The sequence below is a fragment of the Petaurus breviceps genome, unplaced genomic scaffold (genome assembly GCF_028583685.1).
Source record: "Petaurus breviceps papuanus isolate PSGF00001 unplaced genomic scaffold, PetGlider_PUasm1.0 90881, whole genome shotgun sequence".
Lineage (NCBI taxonomy): Eukaryota > Metazoa > Chordata > Mammalia > Diprotodontia > Petauridae > Petaurus > Petaurus breviceps.
Window position 1 is genome coordinate 15,523,778 of NW_027187369.1, and position 21,524 is coordinate 15,545,301.

The 21,524-nt window shown below is 38.0% G+C and overlaps 1 pseudogene; it reads right to left on the reverse strand.

The window, feature by feature from the left end:
• Nucleotides 1-3,125: 3,125 nt before the first annotated feature.
• Nucleotides 3,126-5,284, reverse strand: LOC138150579 (cleavage stimulation factor subunit 3 pseudogene; annotated as a pseudogene).
• Between the last annotated feature and the right edge of the window lie 16,240 nt (nt 5,285-21,524).

Genomic DNA, 21,524 nt, shown 5'->3' on the forward strand with positions numbered 1-21,524 from the left:
GAAAAAGCTACACATTGCTTTAAGAAAATCTGATATTCCAAAATCCAGGTTTTATAAAATAGATATACTAGTCTTCATTTCATCAGTTTCCTTTAAGCAAGGACTCTCTGAGGGTGATTCAGGAGAATTGATTTATGAAAGCTCAATTTAACCACAATTATTATAGCACTAGAGAAAAAAGTACATCTTTGTAAGGTTCCATTAGTGTAGAGGTGGTTAGTACTTTGAATTAGCAAAGTTGATTTAAACATTTTAGGTTCATTTTCAAGTTTCAGAAAAATGTGCTGTAAATACTCAATTTAGTTTCCTTTTTTAATTAAATATTTGGGAGCATTTTCTTCATAAAACACATGATTTTTGATATGTAACATCTTTCAAATGAATGTAACACTATTTTTTCAACTCATAAAAATTGTTGCACTATGCAAAAAGCTTTTTGCCCAGGGATTCAGTTTTTACACTGGTAAAAGTCTCTTTCTTCCCACCTCTCACCCCCTCAATGGCATTTTGAAGATTCATCAACCTTAACAAAAGTGTATGAGAACCAGATCTGACACCCAGGGCAACCAAATTAACAAGAAAACCCTAGAAACAGCAAAACCTACTGGCATGGGTCACAACCTTATGTGTTGAGGATCTTATTACCACCTGATATACAATTAGATGAAACAAGTGAGCACTTATAATGGGAGAAAATATAACTTAGGCTACATTAACCATTGACCTATAACATGGAAATAAATGTTATTCTTTTTTCCCCTAAAGGGTAATGTTAACATATGTTTCTTCCAGGCAAATTAGTCCGCAGATAACTGAGAAAACTCAGGAGGAAAATTACATTAAAAGCATTTATTATAATTATGATTTCGCCACATATATTTATCTAAGAAAGGCTCTATTTACTTTGCAATTTATACAATTAGGCATTGGGACACAGAATGACACAATTTTATTTTTTTAATATTTTATTTTTTCTCAATTGCATGAAAAAATGTTTAACATTCATTTTAAAAAATTTTAGTTCCAAATTCTCTCTCTTCCTTCCACCCCTCCCCCTTGCCTGAGATGGCAAGCTATTTGATATAGATTATTATACAATATTCAAAATGAAAAATGACAGCTAATGTTTATATAACACTTTCATTCCCAAACATCTAACCCAAGCTTTTCATTTTACAAACAGTAAGTGACAATTTTATAGTGTTATTTTAGAGGTATCAGTAGTGGAATGAATATAGCATTTGGAGACAAAAGACCTGGGCTCCATTTGAAATTTGTCCCACTGTTCTCACTGGGTTGTGACATTTATGACTCAAATGTACTTTTTTTCTGGTTTGAAGATCAAATAACTTCTACTCTTGTAAGCAAAATGTTTCAAAGAAATTCAGATTTTATCAGAGTACCACAGTATTAAAAGATACATACAATAAATATTTTAATGAACAAAAGTAACTAGAATCTTAACATTCATACAACTCTTGATTCTAGTTTGGTAACAGAAGCAACATCATCAGTTGGAGAGCAACCTATATATATATATATATATATATATATCTGTGGCTGCCTCTAATTACCAGTTAATAAAATGCTATAATATCTTTAATCAGCTAATTAACCAACCCAAAACTTAACAGGGAAGGAAGGCTGGGCACAAGAGAGACATGGAATAGTAAAATAGTCAAGATGGAGCACATTTTTTTTACATTGGTCTTAGACATCCTTTAAATCAAAAGGATTTTGTTCTACCTTTACTGGTTCTCCTTTTCTTCTTTTCTCTCTTGCCATCTGTAATTGTTAAGTGCCTTAATTGGATGATTAACTAGTTATTAAAGACAGACTTAAGAGGGATATAAGATCTTTTCTTTTTCTTGCTCTTTTTTTAAAAATGGCTGAAATGAAATGCACAAATAGTTCTCTATTCATGGGCTTTGGTATTTGAATTTTAGTGCATTATATCTCAATGGAACAAATTTGGTCATCTTATTTATTCTACAATATTAAAATACAAGTGGAGTTTGAGATATGAGCTAAGAAGTATGATATTAACATGGCTAATTCTCTTTTCTTTCCAGTGCTTAGATTTCCAAACAGTAAGAACACAGTAGCGTCCTTTATTGAAGGTACTAGAATTGCACTAGAATTACTATTACTATATTCTTTTTGAAAATCTAGTTAAGACCCTAGGCATAAAACATAAACAGGCAAGATTCTCTTCACTTCATTATTCTGGAAGTGTCCCCAAAAGCAGACAGTAAGAGAGAATAAAGAACAAAAAAAACACTGTGCCTGTCCCCAAGAGCTTATAATTGGTTTGTTTTTCCCTTTTGTAAATGTAAACACCCAGTCCTTTGGATTTGGGAAAAGAGGAAATGGCTCACAGCTTGCCAGACAAAGTCCTCAAGGTTGAGCTGTTAAACTAACAGCACATGGCCAAAGTTAGGAATGTTCTATCCTTCCAAAACTGAGACCTGGCCATGGGAGGGATCTTGTTAGGTTGCCATTTCACTGTTCATTTCAGGAAAGCCCTGGTCCTTTCTGAAGAAGAATCAAGCAAAGGCTAGGAGAGACTTTATAACACAAGGTCTTTTTTTGAGATCCTTCTATTGTTAAAAGAACTAGAGTCCCACCCCCACCCCCATTTTAAAACTATAAAACAGATTCTATACATTTTGCCATAAATTAAAAAAAAACAAACAAACACTTAGGCAGGACTTTACATGAGCAGAGTAACTTTTAGAATAAGCAAATGAAAATGTTTCATAACCATAAGCCACCCGGTTTTCAAAATAAAACTTGAAAACCAACAAGCCTTCAATTGAGTCACCTACACGCACTTAAAGAGCAAACAAAATATGGTTCAGGTAATTTGCACTATTTCCCCATTTTTAAAAACCTAATTTTGCTATAAGCACAAATCTGTTCAACATTTTAAGACCCACCCTTCAAGCTGGCTTTTAAAAGTTTTATTGAGAACCATTTGATAGAAAGTGGCACTGGGTAACAACATAACTTTGTTCCCAAGATGCTTGTGACAAAGTGTTGTCTCTTTTAAAGAGAGGACTTAAGAGGCAAAAGGAATGTCATACACAAGAGTCTGTCTTTCACAGTAGGATTCTGTACTTGTCTCACCGATATCCCCTGAGTTGTCGGGCTCTGTAGATGTCATGCATGGATGGGTGGCATCACTGCCTTTTCTCTCTTCATCCTCTTCCAAATTGTCTCTTGGTCGTTTGACTCCTCTGCTGAACACAGTGCTTTGTTGTATGGGATTGTACCTTTCCACAGCTTGATTTTGTACTCCTCCACTAATGATCCTCACAGTTTCATCAACAGAGCTTGGGATCTTGCATTGTCGGAAAATTTCCATCAATAGATCCACTTGTACAAAAGGACCTTGGAAACAGGTGGGAGGAGGAAGGCGTTTCATTAAAAGTAAAGCAGCAGGTGGTATTGGAAACACTCCACCAGACACAGGGTGTAAGCCTGGGGGTGTTACATATCTTGGCAGAAAGGGGATCATCTGTTGGATATCTGGCTTGGGGTATTTAGGTCTTCTATCCACTTCATCTTTAAAGATAGGCAGCGTGGAATGAGTTACCACAGGGTTGAGAGTGAAGGTTGCTGGGTCGTTGTTACAGACATCTTTATAGCCCAGAACACTCAGTTCACTTGCAGAGCAGGGATACAAATCCATGAACTTGTACCTGTTAACCAGTAATGCTGTCACCCTGCCTTCATATTCTTTCCTGAATGCTGTGAACCATCTCTTCTGCACTTTCAGAACGCTGGCCAGATTACCATTGTTACTTTCAAAAGCTAGGAATCTGGCCCAGATTTCTCCAGACTTCTCAGGTGCAAGGATTCCAGAGGTCAATACGCGTTCAAACAAATTTCGTGTATTCCAGTCCTCATTCAGGTGTGAAAGGTAGTCAATATAGGCTAATATATATTCTGGAATGTCCCCATATTTTCTTAACCCCAGCTCAAAAATCTTAAAGGCGATTAGCTTATCTTTGCTACAGTAATACTCCATTAATGCTGCAGTAACATAGATGTGATAGCGTGTTCTAGTATCCTGTCTTGCCTTTTTAAATATCACCCTTCCAGATCTGATGCCTTCTGCCCGTCTTGCAAACTTCATATACTGGATATATACCAGAGTGGGATCGATGTCCTCAATAGCCAGGAGTCGATTGTATATGCCATGTACCTTCTCAAATTTCATTCGACCCTCTTCATAATCCGCATAGGCAAAATAAATAAGCATATTTTTCTTCAGTAACGTGCTAATAGCTCTCTCATATATGTTAGCAGCTTCACTGCTAAATAATTTAGCATTATTCATGTCCCCTTTCTCAGCCAGTAGCTTACTGGACTGGTCGAGGTATTGGGCAGCTTCGTACCAAATATCTGGGTGATGGCCCAGTACCAGCAGGCATTGCTCATATGCAAACATAACTCTTCTTGTTATGAGCTTCTGATCTTCTGTTCGGAGAGGGTTGTGCTTTTCCCACTGTATGTATCTCTTCCACAGATCTACTTGCCGAACCTCTTCAGGAGTATTCTGTGGACATACTGAAGGGGCATTGCGGTCTAAATCTTTCATTATTGCTTCATACTCCTTTGCTACACGCCTTGCATTCATGTAATCTCTATTTCTATCTTCAATCACTTTTTTAGATATCTGTGTGTTAATGCTCTCTTCATAGCTGTTGTAATCCCTCCAAAATTTTTCAATTTTGATCATTGGATTAACACAACCTCTTTGATACACTTTTCGGATAGCTGTTATTCTTTGATTTTTGGCATAAGATCCAATAGCTTCTACTCCTTTCAAGAAATTAATGTAATCCATCCAAATCTGATAAGACAGAATTTCCATTCCAATTTTATCTAAAGAAAAGTCATATGCCTGTGCCATTTTTTCTTTGTAATCGGGTAGTTTTTTCTTGTTTTCTCTGATATATGAAAGATAAAACTTCCACAAATCAATATGTAAAACCTTTAAAAGACATCTCTGAAATAACTTTTCAACCTGCTCATAGTTTTTAGTTTTGAGTTCTGCTTCAATATACAGTATCCAGAATCTGCCAGAAGTGGGGAACTGGGTAACAAGGCGTTCATACGTCTTCCGTGCTTTCTCTATAGGATGATTCTGTGCCTCTTGAATCAGAATGCCCCAAGCATCAAGGTCATATTTATCCTCTTCTAATTTCTTTTCTGCTTTCTTCACTTTTTCTGGGACATATTCAAAAGCCTGCTTGATGAATCCACTGCCAAACATCGTGCTGGACTGCCTGGTGACAGCTTATGAGCTGGCCCACAGTATGGGACTAGAAAAAAGAAAGAAAAATGAAACTCGAAGTCACTTCTTGACAAAAAGCTGGAGACATTCTTGCCCCTGGAAGGCAGCTCCAAACCACAAGCACTGGCTGCCACCATTATTTATTTTGAGAGAAGTTAAAATGGTGGCACCCTGACTCTGTCAAGGGCCTGAAGGGAGAACATCTAGGATACCAAGGGCTGCTGTTATATAAGCAATACTCTTAAACAGCCACCTAGACAACATAAACCACAGGGCCCTACTAACAAAAATAGTAATTCAAGTTTATATTATGCTTTAAGCATTACAATATGCTTTAAATAAATTTTCTTATTTGGTCTTCAACAATCTTACCTGTGATTATTTAAGGTTAGAGTTTGACAAATGAGGCAACTGGAACTTAAGAGAGAAGCCAGTTACTTAGGGTCACATAGATAGCTTTGTGTGTGGTGGGGGAACAAGTTCTAAAACTGGGTTTGCCCAAATCCATGCAACAGGTTAAATCCCATCACTCACACAGTCCCTCCAGTAGGCAACATCAGGTCTAATGGAAGTGCTTTTGGTGGGTACCTCCTCTATTCAAAATTCCAAGGGGTTCATTTCCACTTGGGTAAGCTGGCCTAGATTCACAGGATCTGAACTGGAAGGAATATTCTAAGCCACTGTTTCAACACAGAGTTTGTAGGCAACAATCTCCATTATCTGCCACTCGTATTGCCAGTGGGAAAAATCAAATGGGCATACAATTGAGAGTGGCTAGTACCGTGTTTCCCTGATAATAAGACCTATCCCGAAAATAAGCCCTCCCCTTACTGTGTAAGATTCCTCTAAAATAAGTCCTCCCCTGAAAATAAGCCCTATTGAGATTGCTACTGTAGTGAAGGTGATCCCCTGCGCTACGCGCTACACGCTACATTACGGTACCCTCTGTATGCACCGTCTCCCCCCCCCCCCCCCGGGTGAAACGCACGCCACGCTCCGAGCTGCATCCAATCAGAGCTGCAGCAGTGAGCGCGTCATCCTGTTCTTCCCCAGTGATTTGCTTATTGAATAAAGGTACATTTTTTTGTTCACATTTACCTGTTTATTAAAATTGCTGTCAATGTTCATTAAAATAAGCCCTCCCCTGAAAATAAACCCTCTGGTGTTTTTCTGTCCAAAAACAAATGATAAGACAGTGTCTTATTATCGGGGAAATACGGTAACAGCCCTGATGTCAGGGAGTTGGAGGAACTTGCTATTAAGGCACATGGCTCCCAACTTAGCCCTTGTTCTTTATATTCCCTAAGTCAAAGACTTGAATTTTAAGTGTGGCTATTAATCTCTAGTCACATTCTCAGAACTCAGCAGAAGGGTACATGCAGAAAAATGTTCAGGAAGCAAGCTTTATTGAGGGAGGATACTCACAGTATGGAGGTGGTCAGAGGAAACGGACAAACTGAGGGAGTGTGGACAAGTGGGAAAGTCCTCTGGAGTTCTGGATAGTCAGGTACCTAATGTGAGGAAAAGAAAATGGGTTTTAAAGGGAGTGGACCCAAGATAGCAGAGAAAAGGCAGGGATATACCTGAGTTCTCTCAAATTACTCTTCAAACAACTTTAAATAATGCCTCAAAACAAATTCTAGAGGGGGGGAGTGGAACCAAGATGGCAGAGTAGAAGCAGGAAACTCCATGAGCTCTGGCCACAGCCACCTCCAATACCTGTAAAATATGACTCTAAACAAATTTTAGAGCTAAAGAATCCACAAAGTGACAGAAAGAAACAAATCTCCCACTGAAGGCAGCCTGGAAGGCTGACAGGAAGGGTCTATCACACCATACTGGGAGCCAAACACAGTCCTGAGTGAGCTGTGTGGAGCTGGGGCAGCCCTGACTTGTGGCATAGACTGGCCAGAGCAGACTTCAGGAAAGTGAATCACCAGCAGCTGTGGCGGTTTCCAGATTTCTCAATCCATAAATGACAAAGAGAAAGTAAAAGGTCAGTGGGGAACTCTGTTGGAACTGGGTGACAGAACAGCATGGTCCGGCCCCTGCCCCCAGGGTGAGAGGTGGCTGAGGTGCAGCAGCTGTAGCTGCTGCCAATATGTCTGCCTCCAGAGCTCCTGGCCTACAGATCATAGGGAGACTAAGCGACCATTTAGAGGGTAATTGCTCTTGCTTTGACCTGCTTGGATCTGGACCAGTGTCTAGGTTGGTGGTCCCAGGGTGTGTGGCTCCTCATAGCTCTGGCAACATTTGAAAAAACCCCAGTGATTTGGGACACAGCTTCCACTCTGGAAGCAGAGTTCTAACATGGCAAAGAGCTCAAAAGTCAAGTAATTGGCTGGCAAGATGAGCAAACAGAGGAAGCACATTCAAACCTTAGAATCCTTTTTTGGGGACAAAAAGGACCAAAACACGGAACCAGAAGAAGTCAACAAAGGCAAAACTCCTGCATCAAAATCTTCCAAGAAAAATATGAATTGGTTATAGGCCATGGAGGAGGTCAAAAGGATTTTGAAAATCAAGTAAAAGAAGTGGAGAAAAAATTGGGAAGAGAAATGAGAATGATGCAAGAAAATCATGAAAAGCAAGTCAACAGCCTGCTAAAGGAGACCCCAAAAATACTGAAGAAAATAACACCTTAAAAATAGACTAAGTCAAATGGCAAAAGAGGTCCAAAAAGCCAAAGAGGAGAAGAATGCCTTAAAAAGCCAAATTTGCCAGATGTAAAAAGAATTTCAAAAACTCACTGAAAAAAAAATAATTCCTTCAAAATTAGACTGGAGCAAATGAAAGCTGATGGCTATGGAAAATCAAGATACTATAAAACAGATAAAAAAAATGAAAAAATAGAAAGCAATGTGAAATATCTCTTTGGAAAAACCACTGACCTGGAAAATAGATCCAGGAGAGATCATTTAAAAATTATTGGGCTACCTGAAAGCCATGATCAAACGAAGAACCTAGAAATCATCCTTCAAGAAATTCTCCAGGAAAATTGCCCTGACATTCTACAATCAGAGGGCAAAATAGAAATCTAAAGAATTTACCAATCGTCAATTGAAAAAGGTCCCAAAAAGAAAACTCCTAGCAATATCATAGCCAAATTCCAGAGTTCCCAGGTCAAGGAGAAAATATTACAAGCAGTCAGGAAGAAACAATTTGAGTATTGTGGAAACACAATCAGGATAACACTAGATCTAGCAGCTTCTACACTAAGGGACTGAAGGGCTTGGAATATCATATTCCAGAGGTCAAAGGAGCTAAGATTAAAACCAAGAATCACCTACCCAGCAAAACTGAGTATAATGCTTCAGGGGAAAATATGGTTATTCAACGAAACAGAAGACTTTCAAATATTCTTGATGAAAAAACCAGAGCTGAACAGAAAATATGACTTTCAACTATAAGAAGCAAGAGAAGCATGAGAAGGTAAACAGGAAAAAGAAATCATAAGTAACTTATTAAAGTTGAACTATTTATATTCCTGCATAGAAAAACAATAATTGTAACTCATGAGACTTTTCTCAGTATGAGGACAGTTGAAAGGAATATATATGTATGTATGTGTATATGTATATGTATGTATGTATAAATGTATGTATGCATACTTATATATGTTTATATAGGAGGGTGTTCATGTGTATAAATACATATGTGAGTATGTATATATGTGTTTATGTATATATAGACAGTGGGCACAGGATCAGCTGAATAGGAAGGGATGATATCTAAAAAATAAAATTAAAAGGTGAGAGAGGAATATAATGAGAGAAGGAGAAAGGGAGAGATAGAATAGAGTAAATTACCTCATATAAAAGAGGCAAGAGAAAATGGTTACAATGGAGGGAAAGAGCAGGAAGGTGAAAGGGAATGGGTCAACCTTACTCTCATTGGATTTGGCTTAAGGTGGGAATAATATACACACTCATTTGGGTATCTTACCCTACAGGAAAGTAGAAAGGAAGGGAATAAGAAGGGGGATGATAAAAGGGAGGGCAGATTAGGGGAGAGGGTAGTTAGAAGCACACACTTTTGAAAAGGGAAAGGATCAAAGTAGAAAACAGAATAAGTGGAGGGTGGGATAGGATGGAGGAAAATATAGTTAGTCTTTCACAATATAACTACTATGGAAATGTTTTGCCTAACTACACATGTGCAACCTGTATTGAATTGCTTATCTTCCCAGTTGGGGTGGGTGAGGAGGGAAGAAGGGAAAAAATCTGGAAATCAAAGTTTTAAAAATAAATGTTAAAAATTTGTTTTTACATGCACTGGGAAATAAGATATACAGGTACTTGGGTATAGAAATCCATCTTGTCTTACTAGAAAGTTGGAGGAGGATGGAGGAGGATATAAGAGAGAGCAGACTGGGGAAAGGGGTATTCAGTAGGCTCGCTATTTTGGGGTGGAGATAGGGGAAAGATGGGGAGAAAATTTGTAACAAAATCTTGTGGAAATAAATGTTGAAAATGAAAATAAACAAATGAAACAAAAAAATACTAGTAAGAAAAAAAAATTCTGGAGCAGCAAAATCCACAAAAGAATGGGGTGAAAAAATTTCCAGCCCAAGACAACTTAGAACGTAGCTAAGAAAGGTCTATCACACTGGTGTGAGAACTGAGCACAGTCCAACAGCAGGCCTTGGGGGTGACTGAATCAGCAGCTGCATCCAGAACTCTCATTATACAGATGGTAGCAGGAGTTGGAGAAATGGTCAGAAGGAGATTATAGGGGTCCCTGTGCAGAACTCTGTTGCATTACCCATACTTGGATCTGGGTCACAGTTTTAGGGCAAGAGGAACACTAGCTCACCAGAGGTTGTAGAAAAAGGGACTGAGGACCCTGGTCACAGCTCCAGGGCACAAAAGAGTATTTGTGGTTTTTCACAGATCAGTGCACTGTTCAGGACAGTGGCAAACACATATCTTCTTAGATCATACCACCTTGGAAGAACTGAAAACTGACAGGTCCCCCAAACTAGCTCTGAAAATAGCTGCACAAAAAAACATGAAGCTTGGGACAGGGCTCCCTCCACCCTGTGAACAGAACTCAACTTTTTTTGCCTTTTTTGGAGGGAAATTGGGGTTAAGTAACTTGCCCAAGGTTACACAACTAGTTTTTTTGTGTTAAGTGTCTGAGGCCGGAACCAAACTCAGGTCCTCCCAACTCCAGGGCCAGTGCTTTTACTCACCGTGCCACCTAGCTGCCCCCAGAATTCAACTTTAATATAAAGTTAAAAGTCAAGAAACAGGGTGGAAAAATGAGCAGCCCCCCTCCCTCCAAAAAAAGATCCTGACCATGGAAAGTTACTATAATGACAGGGAAGATCAAAACACAGACTGAGAAGCAGCTAGGTGGTGCAGTGAATAGAGCACTGGCCCTGGAGAACCTGAGTTCAAATCTGACCTCAGACACTTGACATACTCACTAGCTGTGTGACCTTGGGCAAGTCACAACCCCAGTTGCCTTGCCTTCACCCCTCCAAAAAAAAAAGCAAAAAAAAACCCCACAGAGTTAGAAAAAGACAACAAAATAAAACTACTACATCTAAAGCCTTAAAGTAAAATGTGAATTGATCTGAAGCTCCAAAAGAACTTCTGGCAGAGCTCAAAAAGAATTTTCAAATTCAAATAAGAGAGGGAGAGGGAAAATTGGGAAAAGACATGAGAGTGATGGAAGAAAATATTAAAAAAGAGTCAACAGCTTGGTAAAGGAGGCACAAAAAATACTGAAGAAAATAATACCTTAAAAAACAAAATAGGCCAAATGGTAAAGAGGCACAAAGATCTACTGAAGAAAAGAAATCCTTTAAAATAAGAATTGACTAAATGGAAAAAGATGTACAAAAATTCACTTAAGAAAAGAACTCCTTAAAAAAGTAGAATTGGCCAAATGTAAAAAAAGTAAAAATTAGAATTAGGCAAGTGGTAGCTCATGATTCCATAAGACATCCAGAAAAAAAACAGAGCAAATCAAAAGAACAAAAAATAGAAGAAAATGTGAACTATCTCATTGGGAAAACAAATGGATCCAGGAGAGATCATTTAAGAATTAACGGACTACTTGAAACCCATAATTAAAAAAAGAGCCTAGACATCATCTTTCAAGAAACTATTAAGAAAAACGTCCCTGATATCCTAGAACTAGAGTATAAAATATAAATTAAAAGAATCTACCAATCACCATCCAAAAGAGATCTCCAAATGAAAACTCCCAGAAATATTATAGCCAAATTACAGAGTGCTCATGTCAAGAAGAAAATATTGCAAGCAATCAAAAAAGAAACTATTCAAATATTGTGGAGCCACAGTCAAGTAACACAAGATTTATAACTGAAGAACCTAGAATATGATATTCTAGAGGGCAAAGGAGCTAGAATTACAACCAAGAATCATTTACCCAGCAGAAAATATAGATAGTCAATGAAGTAGAGGACTTTCAAGGATTCCTGTTGAAAAGAGCCGAGTTTAATAGAAAATATGATTTTCAAATGCAAGACTCAAAAAAAGCATAAAAAGTTGGACAGGAAAGAGAAACCATGAGTTATTCAATAAGGTTAAACTGTTTACATTCCTACATGGGAAGATGTATAACTCCTGAGAACTTTATCACTATTAGGACAATTAGAAAGCGTATACATACACAGAAGGTGCAGGTGTGAGTTAACTATGACAGAATGATATAAAAAAACAAATAAACTGTGAGAAAGAGGGATGCACTGGGAGAGGGGGAAGCAAGAGGTAGAAGGGGGAAAATTATCCCATATAAAAAAGGTGCAAAAGAGCTTTTACAGTGGAGGAGTGAACATGAGAGGACTGGAACCTTACTCTCATTGGAATTGGTTCAACGAGGGAATAATGTACACACTCAAGTGGGTATAGAAATCTATCATACAATACAAGGAAGTAAGAGGAGAGGGGGAGAAGATAATGGGGAAATTTACAGAAGGAAAGGAATATTGGGGGAGGTGGTGCTGAGAAGCAAAACACTGGTGAGGAAAGACAGGGTGAAAGGAGAGGGGGATAAAAAGGGCAAAAAATAGGATAGAGGGAAATACAGAATTAGTAATCAGAAATGTGAATGTGATTAGGATGTACTCACCTATAAAATGGAAGCCCTAGCAGAGTGAATTAAAAATAATAATCCTACAATGTGTTGTTTAGAAGCAACACACTTGGAGCAGAGTGACATATATGGAGTAATGGTAAGGGACCAGAGTAGAATCTATAATGTTTCAGCTAAAGTAAAAAAAGCAAGAGTAGCAATTATGATCTCAGACAAAGCACAAGCAAAAATAGGTCTAATTAAAAAAATAAGCAGGGAAACTACATTTTGCTTAAAGGTACCATATATAATGAAGTAATATCAATACTAAATATATATGCACGAAATGGTATAGCACCCAAATTCTCAAAGGGAAAAGTTAAATGAGCTACATATGGGTGGAAACAGGCAGAAAAAAAATTATTAGTGGGGTACATAAAATTTCCACTCTCAGAACTAGATAAATCTAACCAAAAAATAAACAAGAAAGAAATTAAGGAGATGAATAGTGTATTAGAAAAATTAGAAAAGACAGACTTCTGGAGAAAAATGAATGGGAATAAAAAGTAATATATCTTTTTCTCAACAGTACATGATGCCTACACAAAAATGACCATGTATTAAGGTATTAAAAAGCTAAGTACCAAATGTGAGAAGGTAGAAATATTTAAGACATCTTTTTCAGAACATTATGCAATAAAAATTACATTCAATAAAGGGCCATAGAAATAAAGATTAAAAATTAATTGGAGAGGCGGCTAGGTGGCACAGTGAGTAAAGCGCTGGTTTGGAGTCAGGAGGACCCAAGTTTGGTTCCGGCCTCAGACACTTAACACCCACACAAAAAAACTAACCGTGTAACCTTGGGCAAGTTACTTAACCCCAATTGCCCTACAAAAGGCAAAAAAAAAATTAATTGGAAACTAAATAATCTAATGTGAAAGAAAGAACAGATCAAAGAACAAATCATGAAAACAATAAACAATTTCAATAAAGAGAATGACAACAATGAGACAACATACCAAAATTTATGGGATGTAGTCAAAGCAGTACGTAGGGGTAAATTTATATCTTTAAATGCATACAGTAATAAAATGGGAAAAAAGCAGATTAATGAATTGGGCATTCAACTAAAAAAAGAACAAATTAAAATTCCCAATTAAACACCAAATTGGAAATTCTGAAAATCAAAAGAGAGAGATTAATGAAAGTGAAAGTAAGAAAACCATTGAATTAATAAATATAACTAGGAGCTGATTTCATGAAAAAACAACAGCAAAATAGATAAACCATTGGATAATTTGATTAAAAAACCCCAAATTATCCATATAAAAAATGAAAAGGGTGAATTCACCACTAATGAAGATGAAATTAAAGCAATTATAAGGAAATATTTTGTCTAATCATAGGCCAATAAATCTAACAATCTAAGTGAAATGAATATTTACAAAAATCCAAACTGCCCAGACTAATAGAAGAAGAAATAGAATACTAAAATAACCCTATCTTACAAAAAGAAATTGGATAAACCACCAATACACTCCCTAAGAAAAAAAATTCCCCATGGCCAAATGAATTCATAAGTGAATTCTACCACACATTTAAAGAATAATAAATTTGAATACCATATAAACTATATGGAAAAACAGGCAAAGAAAGACTCTTACCAAATTCCTCTTATGACACAAAATGGCGCTGATGCCTAAACCAGGAAGAGTGAAAATTCAGGAAAAAACTACTGACCCATTTCTCTAATTAATATTGATGCAAAAATTTTAAATAAACACTAGCAAAAAGATTTCAACAATACATTAAAAAGATCATGGACGGGGCGGCCAGGTGGTGAAGTGAATAGAGCACCAGCCCTGGAGTCAGGAGGACCTGAGTTCAAATTCGGCCTCAGACACAACACAAAAACTAGCTGTGTGACCTTGGGCAAGTCGCTTAACTCCAATTGCCCTCCAAAAAGAAAAAAAAGGATCATGCACTATGACTAAGTGGGATTTATGCCAGGAATGCAGGGCTGGTTCAATATTAGGGAAACTATCAGCATAATTGACCACATCAATAACAAAACCAGGAAAATCATATGATTATCTCAGCAGATGCAGAAAAACTTTGACAAAACACAACACTCATTCCTATTTAAGAAAACAACTGGAAGGCATAAGAATAAAAGAAGCTTTCCTTGAAATTATAGTCAGTATCTATCTAAAACCATCAGTAAGCATTATCTATAATGGGGATAAGCTAGAAGCCTACACGATAAGACCAATGTCTATTATGTACCTCACTAATAAAACAAGGATACCCATTATCACCTCTATTATATAATATACTAGAAATGTTAACTATATTAATAAGAGAAAAATAAGAAATTGATGGAATTAGAATTGGCACTGAGGAAACAAAACTATCACTCTTTGTAGATAATATGATAGTACACTTGGAGAATCCTAGATAATCAACTAAAAAACTAGTTGAAATAATCAGCAACTTCAGCAAAATTGCAGGATAGACCCACACAAATCAGCAGAATTTCTATATATTACTAACAAAGTCCAGCAGCAAGATATAAAAAGAGGAATTACATTTAAAATGACTGTAGTCAATATAAAATACTTGGGCATCTGCTTTCCAAGAGAAACCCAGGAACTATATGAACACTATTACAAAACTCTTTTCAAACAAATAAAGTCATATCTAAACATTTGGAAAAATATTAATTGCTTATGGGTAGACCAAGGTAATATAATAAAAATGACAACTGTATCTAAATTGATTTACTTATTCAGTGCAATACAAATCAAACTACCAAAAATTATTTTATACAGTAAAAAAATAACAAAATTCACCTGGAAGAACAAAAGGTCAAGAGAATCAATGAAAAAAAATATGAAGGAAAGTGGACTAGCCATACCAGATCTTAATCTGTAATCAACAAAACCATATGGTACTGGCTAAGAAATAGAGTGGTGGAATAGATGAGGCACACAACACACAGTAGTAAATGACCATGGTTATCTAGTCTTTGATAAACACAAAGATTCAAGCTTTAGGGACAAGAACTCACTAGTTGACAAAAACTACTGGGAAACTGAAAAGCAGTTTGGCAGAGACTAGGCATAGACCAACATCTCACACTTTATACCAAGGTAAGGTCAAAATGAGTATGTGATTTAGACATAAACAGTGATACCATAAGCAACTTAAGGGATTATGGAATAGTTTACTTGTCAGATCTATGAATAAGGGAAGAATTTAGAACTGGAGAAATGGAAAAGAGGTACAAAAACTAACTGAAGAATATAATCCCTTAATAATTAGAATTAGGCAAGTGGAAGCTAATGACTCCACGAGACATCAAGAAGCAATAAAACAAAATCAAAAGAATGAAAATAGAATAAAATGTGAAATATCTCATTGGAAAAACAACTGACCTGAAAAATAGATTGAGGAGAGATTTAAGAATTCTTAGCTACCTAAACTAACCTACCCATTCAATGATATCCCAATTAAATGAGCAAAGAAATATTTTATTGGGCTAGAAAAAGTAATAAAATTATTTTGGAAGAACAAAAGTTCAAGAATATCAAAGGAATTAATGAAAAAAATGTAAAAGAAGGAGATTAAGCAGTATCAGATCTTAAACAATGTTATAAGGCAGTAATTATCAAAACTATCTAGTACTGGCTAAGAAATCGAAAGGTGGGTCAGTGGAACATAGTAGACATACAATACATAGTAATGATTATAGTAACCTTGTGTTTGACAAATGTAAAAATTTAAGCTTTTGGGACAAGGGTTCACTATTTGGTAAAAATTGTTGGGAAAATGGAAAGTAGTCTGGCAGAAACTGGGTATAGATCAGGGGTGGGAAACCTGTGCCCTTGAGGACACATATGGCCATCTAGGCTGTCAAGTACAACTCTTTGACTGAATTCAAACTTCACAGGACAAATCCCCTTCATAGAAGGATTTGTTCTGTAAAATTTAGACTCAGTGAAAAGGCTGCACCTAAGGATGTAAAGGCCACATGTGGTCTTGAGGCTGCAGGTTCCCTACCCCTGGTATAGACCTATATCTTACACCATTTACCAAGATAAGGTCAAAATGGATTCATGACCTAGATATAAAGTGAGATATAAGAAAATCAGAGGGGCAGCTAGGTAGCTCAGCGGATTGAGCACAGGCCTTGGAGTCAGGAGGACCTGAATTCAAATACAGCCTCAGACATTTGACACTTACTAGCTGTGTGACCTTGGGCAAATCACTTAGCTCAAATTGCCTTGTCTTCCTCTCTCTAAAAAAAAAAATAGGGGTGGCAAGGTGGCGCAGTGAGTAAGAGTGCCAGCCCTGGAGTCGGTTCCGGCCTCAGATACTTAACACCCACACAAGATAACTGGCTGTGTAACCTTGGACAAGTTACTTAATCCCAATTGCTTTAAAAAAAAAATAATAATTTGGGGGTGGCTAGGTAGCTCAGTAAATATAGCACTGGCCCTGGAGTCAGGAGGACCTGAGTTCAAATCTGACCTCAGACACTTAATACAAAAACTAGCGATGTGACCTTGGGCAAGTCGCTTAACCCCAATTGCCCTACTCTACCCCCTCCAAAAAGAAAAATAAAGAAAATCAGAAGAACATGGAACATATTACATATCAGACTTATGGATGGGATAATTTATAAATAAACAGGATAGAGGGGATTGTGAGATGTAAAATGGATAATTTTTGATTACATTAAATTAAAAGGTTTTGTACAAATAGACCAATGTAGCCAAGATTAGAAGGAAAGCAGAAAATTGGGGAAAACGTTTATAGACAGTTTTTTAGATAAAGGTTCATATCTTTTGACCATTTATCAACTGGAGAATGACTCACATTCTTATGAATTTAGGCAGTTAGAAGAAGTAGACATAGAGGGCATGGATGGGAGGTGCATATGATTGGATATCTAAAAAAATAAAATTAAGAAGTGAGAAAGGCAGGAGAAGGGGAAAAGGAGAGGTAGAATGGGGTAAATTATCTCAAAAGAGGTGAGAAAGAGCTTTTATAGTGGAGGAGAAGATGGACAAAGTGAGGGGAGAGGGGAAGCATGTAAACCTTACTCTCACTGGAACTGGCTCAGAGAAGGAGTAACATATACACTCAGTAAGGTATAGAAATCTATCTTACCATATAGAAAAGTAGGAAGAGAAAGGGACAAGAGAAGGGGGAGGGGGCTGACCAAAAAGAGAGCAGATTAGGGGAGGTAAAAGTGAGAAGCAGAACACTTTTGAGGACAGGGTGAAAGGAGAGAGAGAATAGGGTAAACAGGGGGGAAATAGGATGGAGGGAAATACAACTATATTGTAATAGTTTAATAGTATAGTATCTTATATAATAATATAATACTTTATTATACAATATTATATATTACATAATAAATAATATATTACTTATATAACATATTATATAAGTATGTTATTTCTATAACATAATATACAATATTAATATTCCATACTGTTATATTATATAATCATAACTATGAAAAAATTTCACAGCAAGTTTCTCTGATAAAAACCTCATTTCTCAAATATACATAGAACTTAGTTAAATTTATACAAAATAAGAACCATTCCCCAATTGATAAATGGTCAAAGGATAGGAATGGGCAGTTTTCAGATAAAATAATCAAAGTTATCTATAGTTATATGAAAAAAATGCTCTAAATCACTATTGATTAGAGAAATGCAAATTAAAACAACCCTGAGGTACCACCCCACATTTATGACAAGCCAATATGACAGAAAAGGAAAATGACAATTGTTGGAGGGGATGTAGGAACATGCAGATACTAATGTACTGTTTGTGGGATTGGGAACTGAACCAACCATTCTGTAGAGCAATTTGGAAATATACCCAAAGGGCTATAAAACCATGCATACCCTTTGATCCAGCAATACCACTATTAAGTCTGTATACCCAAAAGATAAAAAAAAACTAAAAGGAAAAGGGCATATATGTACAAAAGCATTTATAGCAGCTCTTTTAGTGGTGGGGAATGGCTGAACAAGTGGTGGTATATGAATGTAATGGAATACTATTATACTAAAAGAAATAAGGAGCAGGATGGTCTCAGAAAATTCTGGAATCAGCAGAACCAGGGGAACACTGTACACAATAACAGTAATACTGTAGGATGATCAACTGTGAATGACTTAGCTATACTCGGCAATATAATGATCCAAGACAATTCTGAAGGCCTTGTGACAAAAAATGCTATTTATCTCCAGAGAAAGAACTGATGGAGTCTGAATGTAGATCTAAGCATACTTGTAAAAACTTTTCCTTTTCTTTTTTTTTGGGGGGGGGGAGTAGTCTGTGTTTTCTTTCACAACATGACTAATATGGATTTATGTTTTGCATGATTACACATGTATAACCTATATTAAATTGCTTGCCTTTTCAATGAAGGGGGAGGGGAGAGAGAGAGAATCTATTCATTGATTGATTCATTCATCTATTTACATTTATTTTTGAAGCCAGTCAAGGTTAAGTGACTCACGTTGCACTGTTAGCAAGTATCCGAGGCCACATTTGAACTCAGGTCCTCCTGGATCCTATACTGGTGCTCTATCCACTGCGCAACCCAGATACACCAAGGGCAGAGAATTAGGAACTCAAAGGCTAAAAAAAAAATAAACGAATGTTAAAAATGGTTCTTACATGTAATTGGGGGGGAATAAAATATTAAATAAAAAGAAGGTGGGTTTTTAATAGGCATATTTTTTAGGTCAAGTAGGGCTGGCCTTTATAGACTGGGGCCACGGCTGGGGTAACGTTTCAGGACTGGTACTGTCTCATGTTAGCAGGGAAAATTGGTAGCTATGTAACATTCATATTTTCTACTGGTGAGGAAAAAGGGGTTTGGGAGAGGTTTCTTCTACTTTAACTCTGACAGGGTGATACCGTGTTTCCCCGATAATAAGACCTATCCCAAAAATAAGCCCTCCCCTTACGTGTAAGATTCCTCTAAAATAAGCCCTCCCCCAAAAATAAGCCCTATTGAGATTGCTACTGTAATGAAGGTGATCCCCTGCAATACGTGCTACACGCTACATTACTGTACCCTCTGTATGCACCGTCCCCCCGCCCTGTGAAACACACACCGTGCTCCGAGCTGCATCCAATCAGAGCTGCAGCAGTGAGCGTGTCATCCTGTTCTTCCCCAGTGATTTGCTTATTGAATAAAGGTACATTTTTTTGTTCACATTTACCTGTTTATTAAAATTGCTGTCAATGTTCATTAAAATAAGCCCTCCCCTGAAAATAAGCCCTCTGGTGTTTTTTTGTCCAAAAAAATAATAAGACAGTATCTTATTATCGGGGAAACACGGTAGCTTTTTTTAATGCTTTATTGGGTAGTTGGTTGGGAAGGCTAAGGGTACAGTGTTTCTTATGATGGTTAATTCCACCCTCCCATGGTCCGTTTCCCGCCCCCCCCCCCCCCCCCCCCCCCCCCCCCCCTCCCCGCCCCCGTCCCTGTCCCCCTCCCCCGACCCCTCCCCATCCCCCTGCCCTCCCCTCCACTTCCTCCTTAATTTTGCAAAGCAAGAAACTAGTCCTGGGGTGGGGAACCCTCTAAATCCAAACTTCACAAAACAAATCCCCTTAAAAAGATTTGTTCTGTAAAACTTGGCTTCAGTCAAGTCCCCAGCGTCGAGAGGACCCGAGTTCGGTTCAGGCCTGAGACACTTCACAGCCGCACTAAAAACTAGCTGTGTTACCTTGGGCAAGTTACTTAACCCCAATTGCGAGCTAAATTTAGACTAGGATCAGAGTTCACAGCCAGAGCTTCTGACTCCAAATCCCTTCCACTGCCCTTTTTATTTCTATTCTGTCTCCTCATCAAGTGCCTTCGCCTCCAAGATGGCTGCCGAAAGGGCCTCACAGAGATTTATTTAACTGGTCTGTGGTCAAAGAACATTTACCGGCCCTTTCCAGGGACCTAGAGACGGCCAGACCCCCTACGTTATTGTTTGGGCCAGATTTCTGCCCCCACCGTCCCTTCTCTAGCACTTTATTTTAAGCCCCTACCTTCTCAGTCCTTTCGCATTGAAGAGTCACATGCGGGATGGCTGTGGTGTGAAAGCGAGACTTTGCTTGCACTGACTCGTTTCCCATTGGCTCTTCACACATTGACCCTCCCCTCAAGTTGCATGCTGGTACTTAGGGAGTGTGGCAAGGAAGGTAGGCTTGATATCCCAGTCACCCGGGGACAGTGACTGGGCTAGGAAGTTGGTTTGGAGATTCATAGCTGTTAGGGAGTTTAGGAACCAGGGGGGAGGACTCCGAGGCCCAGAGAGGGCAAGGACCTAGCCCAAAGTCACACAGGAGGTCAGCAGAGGAGGCAGCATTCGAACCCAGGGCTCTTCACACCTGAACGCTAGGGGCAGCGTGGCCAAATCCTTCTGCCATCTCCTGTGCTGAACTCCCCTCCCACTTCTTGTTGGGGAGGCTGGGCAGTCTGACACCCCCTCTTAATAGATCAGCCCTCACGGTGCCCCAGTCGCTGTCATTGTCCCTGGGCAGAGGGGGAGGGGCACGCGGAGGGGCAGGGCTCATCCCAAATTGCTTGTAAATCATGATCTGATTAGGAAGTGATATATTCATCGGGGACTCTGGCATCAGACTTATTCGCGTATTGTGACAAAATAAGTACTGTTTACTTTCGACCGTTTTCTGTGAATTCTAAAGATTTCTTCCACCTTAAAGGCTCCAGTGGAATCTGCAGGACTGGGGCTTGCCCACTAAGAGTATAAAGGCATGCTAAGTTAAGTTGATTTGCCTGTGAAAGAAACGCTTCCATTATTCATGTCAGGAGCCTGTCACATCAAATTGAGGGAGTAGAGAAAATCCTTTTTTATCTACATTTAGAACCAAGAAAAACCAGCCATTGAGCCTTGAATTTCAATTGGGAGAAAGTCAGGCTGAAAGCAGGGTTAAAAAAAAAAGTGGGCATTTGTCTAGTGTTGGCTGAAACTTCTTATATAGCTAGCAGGAATGAAACTTCTTAAAGCCAGCAAGTACTACATCCAATCTTGATGTCTTTCATGTGTAAACGTGTCAAAAGTAGTTAAGCTAATTCGAATTTAAAGCTCTTTGGATTTCTATTCCAGGACTTTTA